This window comes from Mobula hypostoma, chromosome 15, assembly GCF_963921235.1.
Source record: "Mobula hypostoma chromosome 15, sMobHyp1.1, whole genome shotgun sequence".
NCBI classification, from domain to species: Eukaryota; Metazoa; Chordata; class Chondrichthyes; order Myliobatiformes; family Myliobatidae; genus Mobula; species Mobula hypostoma.
Window position 1 is genome coordinate 77,034,928 of NC_086111.1, and position 15,362 is coordinate 77,050,289.

A 15,362-nucleotide genomic window follows, 5' to 3' on the forward strand; every position below is an offset into this window, starting at 1 on the left:
CTGACATTCCTTACACAATCCTGTCTGGTGTTTCCCTATCATTTTCAATGTTTTGTTTAACGTACAGTGCCCCAGCCTTAACCTAGTCCACACAGTTTCCTCTCTTCTGTATCCACTACCTACCCTAGTACCTGCAATACTCTGTTGTATTTGATATTAATGCCTCCCTTTCCCTTCCCTGTCCCATCTTTCTTGCCATATATGCTTGATTTTTTCCCAGATTACACACTTAACCTCTGCTTTACTGATACTAATGTGTATTTCTATATTTTCTTTCTTTAACACCCTCTTTGCCAACTCATTCACCTTCTCATTCCCCTTCACCCCTACATGTGCTGGAACCAATAAAAATTTTACCTGGTGTGACGAGAATACACATAAAATTAAGATGTTTGCTGGCCTGTGTTAGCATCAGTGACATCAGCAAGTGGTCTGCCACCTGCCCTCAGGGGAAGGAGAGATAAGGAACAATGGAGCAGCGTCTGGAGATGTGTAATGAAGGGATGTGGGAGAGAGAGCTGTCTGGAGCGGCTCCCCCTTTGAACCTTGAACTGTTTGAAGTGATGGACAGGTGATACCCCAGCAGGGGGATAAAAAGGGACCGGTTCGCTAAGGCAGGACACATGCCACCCGAGGTAACGAGACCCTGGAAGCGGTACGCTTCTCACGAGTCGGTGGGAAGTACCAGACAACGGCCAGGGTGGAAAGGTACGACCAGCGGGAACCCGGTGTGTGTCCGCCCTTGCCTGGGTGCCGGGTTCACTGCAGAGGATCGACCGCATCTGGAGGAGGGGTCACAGTCGGTGACCTCAGGTGACATCACCAAGGACCCGCCCAAAATCGCCGGTCTGTGAGTGAAGCCGTGTCTGAATGATCAGTTGTTCCTGTTCTCTCTCTCTCTTCCCCCACGTTGTCCATCGCCATGGCAACGATTACTATCCCACGTTGTCCATCGCCATGGCAACGATTACTGCGAACTGAACTACTAAACTGGACTGAACTTTGAGTCACTTTGAAATTTGGTCATTTACCCCTAGACAACGATAGAGCTTGATTGATGCTGTTATCTTAATTCTGTGCACATGTGTGTTTATCATCGCTGAACTGTTGCATTTATTATTCTTTCGATTACTGTGTTGCTTGTTTCTTTAATAAAACTTTCTTAGTTCTAGTACTCCAGACTCCAACTGAGTGATCCATTTCTGCTGGTTTGGCAACCCAGTTACGGGGTACGTAACATAAGTGGGGTTCTCGTCCGGGATTTTGAACGCTAAATTTGGGACGGAGTAAATTGATTGGGTTAAAATTCCCGAAAGAAAGAAAAGACAAAGAGCAGAAATGGAGGCTGAGGAATTTATAAAGGCGCCGACCTTGGAGGCATTAGAGGATGCCAGGAAATCGGAATTGATAGCTGTGGCCAAACGGTTGAATCTTGCTAAGGTGAAGTCGACAATGAGGAGAGAGGAGATACACAGAGCTATTGTAGAGCACTATGTATCTAAAGGTGTGTTTCCCCAAGGTGAGCTGGGGGTGGTGTCTATTGAAAAACCTGCTGGAGATGCGGTACAGGTACAGCTTGAAAAACTGAGACTCGAGCACGAGTTCCGGGTACGGCAGTTAGAACACGAAGAGAAGCAGTTAGAAAGGCGGGAGAAAGAGAAAGAGGTAGAAAGGCAAGAGAGAGAAAGACAGTTGGAGAGAGAAGAGAAAGAGAGGGACAGACAGTTGGAGAGAGAACAGAGAGAGAGGGACAGACAGTTGGAGAGAGAGGAGAAACAGAGGGAAAGGGAATTTGAGCTGGAGAAGTTAAAGATAAGGGCCGAGCAGGGGCTCGTGCCGAACCAAGGTGGAGGGTTCCGGGCGACCCAGGAGGTTAGGCTGGTTCCCCCATTTGACGATACCGACGTGGATCGGTACTTTCTCCATTTCGAAAAAGTGGCTATAAGTCAGGACTGGCCGAGGGATAAGTGGGTTGTTTTACTTCAGAGTGTACTGAAAGGGAAGGCCCAAGAAGCTTACTCAGCTTTGTCCGCGGAAGATGCCCAGAGGTATGAGGTGGTGAAAGAGGCCATCCTTAGGATTTATGAGTTGGTCCCGGAGGCATACCGGCAGAGGTTCCGGAATGCGAGGAAGCAGTGGGACCGCACGTATTTGGAGTTTGCCCGTGAGATGCAGACATATTGTGAGCGTTGGTGCGCCTCGAAGGGGGTAGAGGGGGATTATGACAGACTGCTACAACTGATCCTGATTGAGCAGTTTAAAGGTTGTGTCCCTGAGGGTATGAGACCCTACCTCGATGAGAAAGAGGCAGCCACGTTAGCCGCAACTGCTAAGTTAGCGGATGAGTATGCGTTGACGCATAAAATGAAGTTTGCCCAGAGTAAAGGCTACCAGAAGGGTAGTCAGGACGGCGGGGAGAGTCCGCCGGAAAAGTCAGAAAGTAAGCCGGGGACTAGTGAAAAGGATAAGGTAGACCGGGAGCAGTCTGGTAGGAAGTCTCCTGGGGTCGTCTGTTATAATTGTGGGAAAGCCGGACACTTTGCGTCCAGGTGCTTTGCCCCAAGGAAGGAGACGGGGAAAGGAAAAGCGGAAATTTTGAATGGCTGTATCGAGCTGTTAAGCGAACCGCTAGGGAAGGACAGGTCTGAAAAAGTCCAGGAAGGGCGCGAGAGGTTTATCTCGGCCGGATTGGTGTCAGTGAAGGAGAGGTTAAAACCAGTTCCAGTGCGGATCTGGAGAGACACGGGAGCGTGTCAGTCATTAATACTGAAGAGTGTATTAGAGTTTAGCTCAGAGACCCAGACTGGGGAGGTCAAGGTCAAAGGTGTTGGGGAAGGGACAAAGTCAGTCCCTTTGCACCAGATACACTTACAGAGCAACCTGGTCTCTGGACTAGTCACGATCGGGGTGAGGTCCGAATTACCGATGAAAGACATGGAAGTCTTGCTCGGTAATGACATCGCCGGAGGAATCGTGTTCCCAGTCGTGAGATTGACAGGTCAGCCTGCCAGCACTGAGGCCCCGCCCATGGACTCACAGGTTCATCACGGGCCCGCGATAGTGAATTTAGCTGAAACATTTCTGCCAACCTTGTAAGAGACGGGGTGTAGTGAGACAAGTGGTAGTGAGGGAGCTGGGACGGACGTAGCAGTAGCCAGGAAAGAATTTGTGCAGACGCAGGAGCGAGACGAGGGGCTGATGGTTTTGGCAGAGACCGCTCTCTCTGACACAGCCTTGACAAGGGAACTAGTAGGCTATTGTGCGGAGGAGGAAGTGCTAAAAGGGAAATCAAGTACAGTATCCGCAGATGAGGAGTGGGGGGTGGTGCAAAAGAGTTATGGGGATGAGGTTTTTAACATGGCCCACGAGGTACCCCCCGGTGGACATTTTGCGGTGCTGGAGGAAACAGTTGGTGGAATCATGAAAGAGATTTACCGGCTGCCCAGGGGGAAAAATGTTATTGATCATGACCGACGCGAACTGAGACGGTCACCGGCTTTTGATATGCTAACAAACCTAGTCGGTGTTAGCGTGGAAATCAATGAAGCTAGGGGCCCCCTGATAAGAGGAAAAAACCATTTTGAAAAGATTAGTATGGGATCGATCAGATGGGAGAAGGCTATTATTTTGGCCAGGTCTACTGATAAGGTCTCTCCCTTAATCCCCGAACAAAGCGAATCTTTAGAAGAAGTAATTAAACAACTCGCACCCGTGTGTTTGATTGTCCCGAGGAAATGCAAAGAACTGGGACGTTGGGTGATGTCTGTTACAATAGGGCAGCCTAGTAAAGAACACTCATATATAATGAGTAATTCAGTGACTAAAGGGATGATGAACACAGAGGTGTGTATTGGCAATTTAATACGGCTGTCTGAAGCCAGCTTGATAGTGAACCTTGAAAAAAATGAATTCGGCCACACGAGGGTCACTTACCTGGGAATTGTGGTGACACAGGGGCAGCTGGCAGCGATGCAAGCTAAGGTGCGGGCTATCTCTGACATCCCAACCCCGACAGACAAGAGGGCCCTCTGAAGGCTCTTGGAGATGGTGGGGTACTGCAGGAAGTTTTGCAATAACTCTGCGGTCAATACCCGTCCCCCTCCTACTAAGTCCTTGCGAGAGAAAACTGAGTCAGAATGGGACGACCCTTGTTATTGTGGTCCGGGACAAAGCCAAATGAGAGGTTACATTGATCGCAATTCATCAGTGTTTTTGGCCACTATGAAGTTTGCTGAGTTGGAGCCTGGTCTAAGGGATTATTAATAACACGTGTAAAAGGAACAGAAAATGTGATGACTGTCTGTCAAGGTGTTGACAGCTTCAAACTCGCTGTGTTAGCCAAATAGCTGATAAAGATGTATATTTGTGTATGTATCAAATAATGTATTCATGTTTGTAATTTTTACCTCCCGATAAAAATCCTTAAAGGGGGGAAGTGTGACGAGAATACACATAAAATTAAGATATTTGCTGGCCTGTGTTAGCATCAGTGACATCAGCAAGTGGTCTGCCACCTGCCCTCAGGGGAAGGAGAGATAAGGAACAATGGAGCAGCGTCTGGAGATGTGTAATGAAGGGACGTGGGAGAGAGAGCTGTCTGGAGCGGCTCCCCCTTTGAACCTTGAACTGTTTGAAGTGATGGACAGGCGATACCCCAGCAGGGGGATAAAAAGGGACCGGTTCGCTAAGGCAGGACACACGCCACCCGAGGTAACGAGACCCTGGAAGCGGTACGCTTCTCACGAGTCGGTGGGAAGTACCAGACAACGGCCAGGGTGGAAAGGTACGACCAGCGGGAACCCGGTGTGTGTCCGCCCTTGCCTGGGTGCCGGGTTCACTGCAGAGGATCGACCACATCTGGAGGAGGGGTCACAGTTGGTGACCTCAGGTGACATCACCAAGGACCCGCCCAAAATCGCCGGTCTGTGAGTGAAGCCGTGTCTGAATGATCAGTTGTTCCTGTTCTCTCTCTCTCTTCCCCCACGTTGTCCATCGCCATGGCAACGATTACTGCGAACTGAACTACTAAACTGGACTGAACTTTGAGTCACTTTGAAATTTGGTCACTTACCCCTAGACAACGATAGAGCTTGATTGATGCTGTTATCTTAATTCTGTGCACGTGTGTTTATCATCACTGAACTGTTGCATTTATTATCCTTTCGATTACTGTGTTGCTTGTTTCTTTAATAAAACTTTCTTAGTTCTAGTACTCCAGACTCCAACTGAGTGATCCATTTCTGCTGGTTTGGCAACCCAGTTACGGGGTACGTAACACTGGTCTCTCTGATTTGCAATTCTTCTGACTGACTGAAGGACTTCATAAAGTACATTTTGCTGACTGTTTGAGTGAAAAGACCTTAAACTTGCTAGAACTGAGGACGAATCTGAGCATATCAACACTTTGACGAGTCTAGCTTTCTCCACCCATTGCAACGCAAATAACACTGCCGGCATCTCCACTGTATACACCCCTAATTTATTAGATGTTCTTCTGCTAATTCCAATTTCTTTTGCTAGTGTAGCCACCCCAAACCCTGTCACACAAACACGAGGAATTCTGCAGATGCTGGAAATTCAAGCAACACACATCAACGTTTTTGGCCTGCTGCGTTCACCAGCAACTTTGATGTGTGTTGCCCAAACCATGTCACTCCTGTTTCAGGTTCCTTAGCACCATCCGTATAAATCTGAATATAATCACTATATTTTTCCATCACATGACAGTTAAATGAACTTACCAAATCAGTTTTATATTTTCCTTTCCTTTTACCTGTAACAAATGCCAGTCTATTTCAGGCCATACAAGCTTCCATGGAGGTACAATCGGTTAAACTACTGAAGGACTTATCCTTAGATCAAACACTCCACATTCTTTAGCAATATCATTCCCTACCTGACTAAAGTTATCCTTCTGAAACCTCCCATTTTCCCAGCGCTTGTGGAACACTCCTTTTGCAGGGTGAGAATCATTGTGTCCCTGCAAATTAGCCCAGTAGTTTGCCATCAATAGCATCTTTCCTAGTTCCAAAGGCATTACTCCCATTTCTACCTGTAGGGCTGATACTGGTGATGTTTTAAAAGCCCCATTGCACACTCTCAAAGCCTGAGACTGAATCACATCCAGTTTCTTTATAAGAGACCTAGCTACTGATCCATATGCTATATTTCCATAGTCCAACACAGATCTCACTAAAGCCACATACACTCTCTTCAACGTTGAACAACTTTCTCCCCATTCCCTACCAGTCAAACATGTCATCATATTTATTTCTTTTTTACATTTCTCCTCAACTTTTCTGATATGTTCTGCCTATGTTAATCGTGTATCAAATATAACTCCCAGAAATTTAAATGATCCAACCCTTCCTAATTCAATCCCATACATCCTTAACCTCTTCCCTATCTGAATTCTTTTCCTGGTGAAAAATACAGTTTTTGAGTTTTTTCTACTGAAAATCTACATCCCCAATCATAACCCACTCCATCACTTCATCAATTGCTCCTTGTAGTTTCCTGACTATATGCTCCATGTTCCTGCCTCTTTTCCACAAGGCCCCATCATCCGCAAACAGTGACCTACCTATATCTATTGGTACCTTTGTGAAGATATCATTGATCATAATGATGAGAACTAACGGGCTAATCACACTACCTTGAAGTGTGCCATTTCCCACTATGTACTGTTTTGATAATTCTGATCCAATCTGAACCTGAATTTTTCTACCAAACAAAAAATCTTTAATCCAATTAAAAACTCTCCCACCAACCCCCATCTTGTGCAGTTTAATTAACAATCCTTCCTTCCACATCATATCACAGGCTTTTTCAATGTCAAAAAACACTGCAACTACTGACTCTTTATTTGCCTGGGCCTTCCTTATTTTGGTCTCTAACATCACTGAGTCCATGGAATTCCTTCCCTTCCTAAAATCACTCTGATAACTTGCCAACATTCCCCTCTTCTCAAGCTCATACAACAACCTTTCCGTTATCATCCTTTCCATTATCTTGCATATATTTGATGTTAATGCTATTGGTCTGTAGCTAGTGGGTTTTGATGGATCCTTGCCATGTTTCCTTATTGGAACTACTACAGCTTCTTTCCATGCTCTTGGTAATCTGCCCTCCTAGTACACTCTGTTATAAAAATGCAGCAACTTCAAGAGCACTCCTTCTCCTAGATTTTTTAGCATAGCATAGCATATCAGGTCTTTCCCTGGGGAGGTTGGTCTCGACCTCTTTATTGCTCTCACCATTTCTGCCAATGTAAGAGGCAGGTTCGATATCGTCATTTAAAGTAAAATTGGATAGCTATATGGACAGGAAAGGAATGGAGGGTTATGGGCTGAGTGCAGGTTGGTAGGACTAGGTGAGAGTAAGCGTTCAGCATGGGCTAGAAGGACCGAGATGGCCTGTTTCTGTGCTGTAATTGTTATATGGTTATATGGTTGTTATATGGTAAATGGATCATCAATTGTATCATCTTTTTCTTCCCTCCTGTTTAACACACCTGGGTGTTGACTCATTGTTCTTTCCCTTCTCCTTCTCCCTTCTTCAGACAAATTTTCTAAACTGTGTATCTGTACAAATGACTTAGCCATGATCTCAGCCTTATCCTTACTGGAGACTGCTGTTTCCTCCTCAGATATCATTACTGGATATTCCCATTCCCTTCTATCTCCTCCCATCCTCTTAATCATTCCCCATACCTCTCTCACAGGTGTTGTTCTTCCTATTTTGTTGCAAAAACTCCTCCAACTTGCCCTTTTAGCTTGACGTATAGTTCTTTTCACCACTGCCTGTGCTTTCTTATATTGAACCAAATGCTGCATATTATGGGTTCTTTTAACTAGCCTGAAAGCTCTATTTCTGTTTTTTTACAGCCTGACAACATTCATCTGTCCACCATGGTACCAGTTTTCTATTCATCCTATTTTTACCCCTGGGTATAGATCCTTCTGCTGCCATAATAATTGCTGAAGTCACCTGACTGTTTAATTCATCTCTATTTCCAGAAATGTCAATCTTTGTCAATGCCCCTTCACTCAACTTCTGGAACCTATCCCAATCTGCTTTTCCAAACACCCACTTTGGGATTCCACCACCTGGTCTTACTTCAATTATTTCACCCACTGAACATAAAACTGGGTAGTGATCACTGCCACTGTTGAAGCAGTCCAAACTCCCCAGTTACTACCGCCAGCCAACGTATTAGACACTAATGTATTATCTAATACTGACTCAGTTCCTGTTGTTAAATTTATCCTTGTTCCTCTACCATCATTCATACACACCAAATCCCTTTCTTCCATCAAATCTTCAATTACCATTCCATTTGAATCTGTAATTGGATCCCCCCCATATTGTGCTATGAGCATTGAGATCTGCACACAATACTGTTTTGTCCTTGTATCCTTAATAGGCTGTCCAAATCCAACCTTTTACATGGATTGTAGTAGTTAATTATAACCACTCCCTCCCCTCTCTCCCACACTTCCACCACTATGTATTCCTGATCATCTCCTTTTTCCAATATCCTATATGGTATCCCTTGTTTGATTAACATAGCACAACCCCCTCCTCCCCCTAGATTTCTATCTTTCCTTATCATTGTATACCCATACACCACAAAGTCTAAAGTTGGTTTCAACCAAGTTTCCTGAATACATACTACATCTGGTTTTACAACCATTTCTTTAATAAAGTGCTTGAATTTCTGGCTATTGGCCAGTAAGCTCCTTGCATTCCATTGCAAAAGAATCACCATAATTAGTATTAACCAACACATGACACTTCCTGGCTTGACTGATTAGTGAGGTTCTCCCTCGTTTCTTCCCACGTCAGTTAAACTAACCCTAAATGGTTCACTGCTGCTTTGACCACCAGCTGAATTATATCACTTGTTGACTTTACCTCAGCCGTACTATTAATCACTCCTGCAATGAATGTTACTAGAGTTTTAGACTTAGACTTAGTTTTAGAATTACTAGACTGATCCCGTCATTTGCTCTTTGTTGCAACTCTCGCATCCCTATTGCTCCCTGTTCAGTAGGAGCATTATTCTGTCCTCTTGACATTTTTACAGCTTCTGCATAAGTGATCTTTCTTTTCACATTTATTTTTTGAATTTTATTCTCCTGTCTCATAACCTCACACCCATTCTATGCCACATTATGAGCTCCTCCATAATTGCAGCATTTTGCTTGCACTCCTGTTCCGCACTTTCCATATTCATGATCACCCCCACATCTAGCGCATCTCCTCTGCCGTTTACAGTTTTTAGCAATGTGTTCAAACCTTTGACAATTATAGCATCTCAATGGCTTTGGCACATACACCCTTACTGGGTAACTCATGAAACCCAGGAACACTTTTCTTGGCACTCTTTCTTCTTCAAATTCAATCCATACCGTTTCAATTTCCTTTTTCATTCCCTCCTTTGTTGTTTTCAGTCTTTGAACATTCATTACTTTTCCTCCTTTGATATTCCTCTTTAACTCCTCCATATTTGTACTTATTGGTACCCCCGTAATCACTCCTTTACATCCACCGCCATTTTCTGCCCCCACCCTCCTTGAGTATTCCACCTTGCATTTTCCTATCTCTTTTAGCTTGAGTGCTTTCTCAAGTTGTTCCTCATTCGCACATTTTACCAATAGGTTGCCATCATTAAGGACTTCTGCAAATATTATTTCCCCTATCTTATTTGCCAGAGTTGTTGTTAGCACAAACGGGTTAATTTTCTTCATGTTTCATAGAAACATAGAAACATAGAAAATAGGTGCAGGAGTAGGCCATTCGGCCCTTCGAGCCTGCACTGCCATTTATTATGATCATGGCTGATCATCCAACTCAGAACCCCGCCCCAGCCTTCCCTCCATACCCCCTGACCCCTGTAGCCACAAGGGCCATATCTAACTCCCTCTTAAACATAGCCAATGAACTGGCCTCAACAGTTTGCTGTGGCAGAGAATTCCACAGATTCACCACTCTCTGTGTGAAGAAGTTTTTCCTAATCTCGGTCCTAAAAGGCTTCCCCTCTATCCTCAAACTGTGACCCCTCGTTCCGGACCTCCCCAACATCGGGAACAATCTTCCCGCATCTAGCCTGTCCAATCCCTTGGATCTTACACGTTTCAATCAGATCCCCCCTCAATCTTCTAAATTCCAACGAGTACAAGCCCAGTTCATCCAGTCTTTCTTCATATGAAAGACCTGCCATCCCAGGAATCAATCTGGTGAACCTTCTTTGTACTCCCTCTATGGCAAAGATGTCTTTCCTCAGATTAGGGGACCAAAACTGCACACAATACTCCAGGTGTGGTCTCACCAAGGCCTTGTACAACTGCAGTAGTACCTCCCTGCTCCTGTACTCAAATCCTCTCGCTATAAATGCCAGCATACCGTTCGCCTTTTTCACCGCCTGCTGTACCTGCATGCCCACTTTCAATGACTGGTGTATAATGACACCCAGGTCTCGTTGCACCTCCCCTTTTCCTAATCGGCCACCATTCAGATAATAATCTGTTTTCCTATTTTTGCCACCAAAGTGGATAACTTCACATTTATCCACATTAAATTGCATCTGCCATGAGTTTGCCCACTCACCCAACCTATCCAAGTCACCCTGCATCCTCTTAGCATCCTCCTCACTGCTAACACTGCCACCCAGCTTCGTGTCATCCGCAAACTTGGAGATGCTGCATTTAATTCCCTCATCCAAGTCATTAATATATATTGTAAACAACTGGGGTCCCAGCACTGAGCCTTGCGGTACCCCACTAGTTACCGCCTGCCATTCTGAAAAGGTCCCGTTTATTCCCACTCTTTGCTTCCTGTCTGCTAACCAATTCTCCACCCACACCAATACCTTACCCCCAATACCATGTGCTTTAAGTTTGCACACTGATCTCCTGTGTGGGACCTTGTCAAAAGCCTTTTGAAAATCCAAATATACCACATCCACTGGTCCTCCCCTATCCACTCTACTAGTTACATCCTCAAAAAATTCTATGAGATTCGTCAGACATGATTTTCCTTTCACAAATCCATGCTGACTTTGTCCGATCATTTCACCGCTTTCCAGATGTGCTGTTATCACATCCTTGATAACTGACCCAGCAGTTTCCCCACCACCGACGTTAGGCTAACCGGCCTATAATTCCCCGGTTTCTCTCTCCCTCCTTTTTTAAAAAGTGGGGTTACATTAGCCACCTTCCAATCCTCAGGAACTAGTCCAGAATCTAACGAGTTTTGAAAAATTATCACTAATGCATCCACTATTTCTTGGGCTACTTCCTTAAGCACTCTAGGACGCAGACCATCTGGCCCTGGGGATTTATCTGCCTTCAATCCCTTCAATTTACCTAACACCCCTTCCCTACTAACATGTATTTCACTCAGTTCCTCCATCTCACTGGACCCTCTGTCCCTTACTATTTCTGGAAGATTATTTATGTCCTCCTTAGTGAAGACAGAACCAAAGTAATTATTCAATTGGTCTGCCATGTCCTTGCTCCCCATAATCGATTCACTTGTTTCTGTCTGCAGGGGACCTACATTTGTCTTTACCAGTCTTTTCCTTTTTACATATCTATAAAAGCTTTTACAGTCCGTTTTTATGTTCTCTGCCATCTCCGACCTCACTACTACTGTTAGGTGGCCTGTACACAACTCCCACCAGCGTCTTCTGCCCCTTAGTGTTACGCAGCTCTACCCATATCGATTCCACATCTTCCCGGCTTATGTCCTTTCTTTCTATTGCGTTAATCTCTTTTTTAACCAGCAATGCCACCCCACCTCCCCTTCCTTCATGTCTATCCCTCCTGAATATTGAATATCCCTGAACGTTGAGCTCCCATCCCTGGTCACCCTGGAGCCATGTCTCTGTGATCCCAACTATATCATAATCATTAATAACAATCTGCACTTTCAATTCATCCACCTTATTATGAATGCTCCTTGCATTGACACATAAAGCCTTCAGGCGCTCTTTTACAACTCTCTTAGCCCTTGTACAATTATGTTGAAAAGTGGCCCTTTTTAATGTTTGCCCTGGATTTGTCAGCCTGCCACTTTTACTTTTCTCCTTTGTACTTTTTGCTTCTACGCTCACTTTACACCCCTCTGTCTCTCTGCACTGGTTCCCATCCCTCTGTTGTGAACTAACCTCCTCACGCCTAGCCTCTTTAATTTGATTCCCACCCCCCAACCATTCTAGTTTAAAGTCACCTCAGTAGCCCCCGCTAATCTCCCTGCCAGGATATTGGTCCCCCTAGGATTCAAGTGTAACCCGTCCTTTTTGTACAGGTCACGCCTGCACCAAAAGAGGTCCCAATGATCCAAAAACTTGAATCCCTGCCCCCTGCTCCAATCCCTCAGCCACGCATTTATCCTCCACCTCATCACATTCCTACTCTCACTGTTTCCTTGAGCCTTCTCATTGAACCTAATTATGACAACACTTTGTCTCTGAACTTGTTCATCTTCCTCACTTTCAGAACTCTTTCCTCTGTCATTTCTTATTCTTTTATTCCCTTTGTCTTGGTTTTCATTCATCTGTCCCCTCACTATCTCCTCATTTCCTTTATTTCTCCCTTCACAGTAATTCACTTCTCCCCAGCTGCCTACCTCTGATCCCAAATCCCTATACCGCTCCTTCTCCGCTCCCTTTCCCTCAACACCCCTCCCTTCACCTTGTCCGCCATTACCGGACCCACGCCAGCGACCCCCTACTAGCAATTCCCGCTCCCTCCCCACTCTCTTTTCCTTTTTGGTTCCCAACACAGCAGACTTTCAAACCGCCCCCCCCCGTTCAAACAATACTGGACTCTCTGACGGTGGTGTCTGAAAAGAGAATGCTGTCCAAGTTGCATACCATCTTGGGCAATGTCTCCCATCCACTGCATAATGTACTGGTTGGGCACAGGAGTACATTCAGCCAGAGACTCATTCCACCGAGATGCAACACAGAGCGTCTTAGGAAGTCATTCCTACCTGTGGCCATCAAACCTCACAACTCCTCCGTTGGAGGGTCAGACACCCTGAGCCAATAGGCTGGTCCTGGACTTATTTCATAATTTACTGGCATAATCTACATATTACTATTTAACTATTTATGGTTTTATTATTACTATGTAATTATTTAGGGTGCAACTGTAACGAAAACCAATTTCCCCCGGGATCAATAAAGTATGACTATGACTGTCGACACAAGCTAAGAAGCTACTCCCTCTTCGACAGAGAGGAGCACAAACTGACCAGACGTCTAGAGTATTTCTGACACTTCGTTTTTCTATCAAAATATTCTCCACCTCACACTCATTCGATTCGGCCCCCTTTTCCCCGACTCCTGCCGGGGCTGATGGGCGAGCAGCAGGGCTCGGTACAAACACTCACTCACACTCTCACCCAAATCATAAGAAACGTCCATCAAGCTGTTTTTAAATACAAGCGCTCCCCCAAGCGCCTGACGTCACACATGGTTTCCCCTCGCGCGTACCTGACGTCACACACGGGCTGCTGTGCTCGAGCTGAGACAGTTTAACGGCTGAGCTACCGAGCACGAGACCCCTCCACCCCGCCCACCTCCGCTACGCTATAGTCATTGGTCCGAGGCGAAGTCAATCACTGATTACGCCCAATAGCGGAGGCGGACCAGCCGAGAGGGCGTTACCCCGATGACTCCTCCCATTAAAGCCCCGACAAAGCGGAACAAACCCCAAAGTAAATGCTCCGCTTTCTGATTTATTTCCATTTCCCTCCGAGGGAAGTTGGGGGTGTTTGTGAAACGTCTCCTGCGACCGGAGTCTGATGTATCGCTGAGAGGTAGGAGGAGACCACTTGGCCAGTCGGTTTGATGCCGGTTCCCCGGGGTGGGAGGAGTGATATTTTATTGAAAGGATGAAGATGGTGAGAGAGGGGGCGGACAGGATGTTTGTCCCGGTGGGGATAGGAGGGGCTCATCTGTGGAAATGTCTGAGCCCACGGTGGTGGCGAGCAGAGGGATTCACCACATTGGGCGGCAAACACCGGCAGACTGTTGCCCTGCAAGCGGGGCCAATGGTCCGGGCAAAGTGGGGACTGGAGTGGTGTTGGGGACACGGGCCTTATTGAATGACAGGACGTGCTAGAGGGGCCGAGTGGCCTGCTCCTGTTCCTGGCGTCAGTGTGTTTAAATACAAGGAATAACCAGACCTTTCCCGGGCCTGTAGGATGTCCCAGTCGGTGTTGTAGGGACCTGTGCCCGGAGCCCTGATATTCATGGAGTTCAGAGCCGATACAGCGGGGTCCGATACAGGTCAGACGGGGCAAGTTACAGGCGACACTCCGCTCCGGGTCATTCAGGGCCGGAGCATTTAGAATAACGCCGCAGTAATTCGGAGCGGGTCAGAGAGAATATTAAATAAAACCAACATGCGAACTTTCTGATCCGATCCCGACAGAGTGTGAAGGAGCCGCGGCCAAGAGTAGTTGCGGAATTTAAAATAAGCGAGCCGAGCAGGGCCCGTGTGGGCGGAAGCCGAGGAGGAGATCGATGCCTGCGAACCGGGGAAGTAAATCTGTAACGAGCTTTGGAAACTGTCCACGGACAAAGTCGGAGACAGCGCGGCTGAGCGGTACCGGACAGTGTGAACAGATGTGACCGGATCGCGGGAATCACTATCGCTGAGAAAGTTGCCGAGGCTTTCCCGGCTTTGTATATCAGTCAGAAACCTGATGCACAGAGATTTACATTGATTTTCCAAAGCATTCCCGGCCTCCTTCCCGAACCCTGCTCCCCGTGCAGCGCCCCCGACCGTAACGTTTCTCCCGGCGTCCCGCCTTCCCCGGTTTAAACCTCAGGAAATGAGCTGTTCTCCATTTCCAGCATCTCTCTGCCCTGAGACCCACCGAGCGGACAGACAGTAACTCACTCGCTCTTTCTGTTGTTTCCCAGTGAATTCAGTGGCGATGGTGATCCTGTCCCGGGGAAAGTGCGGCCTCTCCACTCGCACCACACGCTACCTGGTGGCTACGGCAGCGGCGGATCTACTGACCATCGTGTTTGCGGTGATATTGTGGCGGCTCAGTTATTGTTACTTCCCCGGGACTTTCCTGGACATCACCCCCGTGTGCAGTGTGATCTCTGCCCCTGGAGAGACAGCCACAGAAACTTCTGTCTGGTTCACTGTCACTTATCTTTGATATCAGTAACCTTTAACCTTTTTAACCTTTGGTCGGGTTGTCGCAATTTGTTGCCAGAAGTGGAAAGCAAAGTATTGCACCGGGAAAACTGCGGCTGTGGTTCTGACAACAACCGGCGTTCAGACTGACGAAGGGTTCCGGCCCAAAACGTTGACTGATCGTTTCCACGGATG

At 46.5% G+C, this 15,362-nt stretch overlaps 1 protein-coding gene across 1 annotated transcript in view; it reads right to left on the reverse strand.

The window, feature by feature from the left end:
• Positions 1 to 15,047, reverse strand: part of LOC134357017 (zinc finger protein 239-like) — a 34,733-nt gene extending 19,686 nt beyond the window's left edge. Inside the window, exon 1 of the mRNA XM_063068328.1 lies at positions 14,919 to 15,047. The gene's annotated coding sequence lies outside the window, so the exon portion shown is untranslated. The remainder of the gene's footprint in view (positions 1 to 14,918) is intronic.
• Positions 15,048 to 15,362: the final 315 nt, after the last annotated feature.